This window comes from Chiloscyllium punctatum, unplaced genomic scaffold (assembly GCF_047496795.1).
Source record: "Chiloscyllium punctatum isolate Juve2018m unplaced genomic scaffold, sChiPun1.3 scaffold_79, whole genome shotgun sequence".
Taxonomy (NCBI): domain Eukaryota; kingdom Metazoa; phylum Chordata; class Chondrichthyes; order Orectolobiformes; family Hemiscylliidae; genus Chiloscyllium; species Chiloscyllium punctatum.
Genome location: NW_027309813.1, coordinates 834,963 through 836,891, shown reverse-complemented (window position 1 = coordinate 836,891; position 1,929 = coordinate 834,963).

Genomic DNA, 1,929 nt, shown 5'->3' with positions numbered 1-1,929 from the left:
GAATATTATATTAGCCGAGAAATGTCAACTTTCTGAATGTCAACCGACCTTTCCGGGTGTAATGCTGATTCTGTTGCCTTGAGCTGGTGAAACACAGACCTTAAATTGTTCTTTTTTATTCCACTTTCTGTCAGTGAGCACCCATTTTAAATGGAGAGTTTCTATTTTCAGGGTCTCCCTTAATATGCGTCTCTACTCGTCTATCATTTCCTCTGTGTATCCGCCTCACTCTCTTCCACATGCTCCCACTCTCTGTCTATCAATATCCCTTATTTTCCATTTCTGCTCTTTGAAAAGTCTGACATTCGGAGATAGTTTGAGAGTAGACCTACTGACGGGCTTTCCCCGCCCCTGGGTAGAGTGTGTAGAACTGTCCTCACATTCTCCGGGTAGAGTCTATGTCACTGAGGCCTGTGGTAAGGTGACATTTCTTCACTCAAAATATGATGAGCTTTTACAATTCTTAATAGAATTCATAATCCACCAAACAAAAACACTTTCACCCCAATTATACGATTGAAGTGAAGTCTTTGCTTCAATTGAACGAATGAATGGTGACAGCAGAAAAGGAGGGGTATCATCTTGCAGTGTGTGTGCCATTGCCACAACATTGCTGGGATATCTGCAGTGTCTCCTGCCTCACCTCGTTATTCCCAACAAAGTGAGAAGGAGGGACAATAAAAGTGGAATTTAAAAGATAGAGCGTTGACTGGTGGGGCCACAGGAGGCGGTAGGACGTGGGAACATGAAATCCCAATGGGCTGAGCGCAAACACCAGAAGGATTCTGAGCCTTCTCTTTCGGTGTGGTGGATCAACAAAATGGCATTTACGGGATGGTTAAGTAACGAACCATCAATATACAGGACATGCAACGCCAGGATTTGACACCGTCCTCGTCTGGTTATTACCAGGCGCTTTAACTAATTAATCCACGGAGACAGCGCAGACACTGCTCTTCAAATCCCGATCTGCAGTTCATTAACTATTCAATCAGCGTAACTCGGACATTTGTTTCGGGTTGAAAGTTACTCAGTGAGAATTTAAATCAGCTTCCTCTTATACAGAAAAGAATAGTTCACAGCTGGACATTCCCCAGTGAAAATGCACAGAAAGAGGCAATCTCTTCTTGCATTGGGTTCAAACTGATCCCTCCATCTTCATTAAACTGACAGGATAAAGAGGATGTGTTCATCCTCCTGGAGCCCATGAACTGCGTTAATATGTACAGAGGGAATATCACCCCAAGAGAACAGGGTCATTGTGGTGAATGGATCAGGAGTGTTGTGTGAGTCAGTACAAACAGTGGGCAGTATAGGCTGATCTTTTAGTTCTAACATTGAGCCTTGCTCCACCAGCTCCTCTCTCACTTACTGATTCAAGCCTTCCAGTCGTATTCACCTTTCATTTTATTTCAATCACCCCGCTCCACGGAATCACTTCTCTCGATCACTTGCAGGTGTCCACCTTGAAACCGTCGGGGTCGCACGGTGGATCAGTGGTTAACACTGCAGCTCACAGCACTAGGGTCTCAAGTTCAACTCCAGCCTCCGGCCACTGTCTGTATGGAGTTTGCACATTCTCCCCGTGACTGCGTGGGCTTCGTTCCGCAGTTCAAAGATGTGTAGTTTAGGGTGAATTGGTCATGTTGAATTGCCAAAAGTATTTGGTGCATAATGGGTCTGGGTGGGTTATTGTCTGGAGGGACAGTGATGGGCTGAAGGGTCTGTTTCCACGCGATAGTGAATCTAATGACCCTGTTCGAAACTCGATGAGATAGGAATCACTGTCCATCCCTATTTACTCCAGAGATTGAGATGTTGAGTTATTTTACAGAACCCTGGAAGAACTCAAGGTACAGCCATGATACTGTTAGGGAGGGAGTTCCAGGATCTAGACCCAAAAGCACTGTATGAGCAGCGAGATATTTC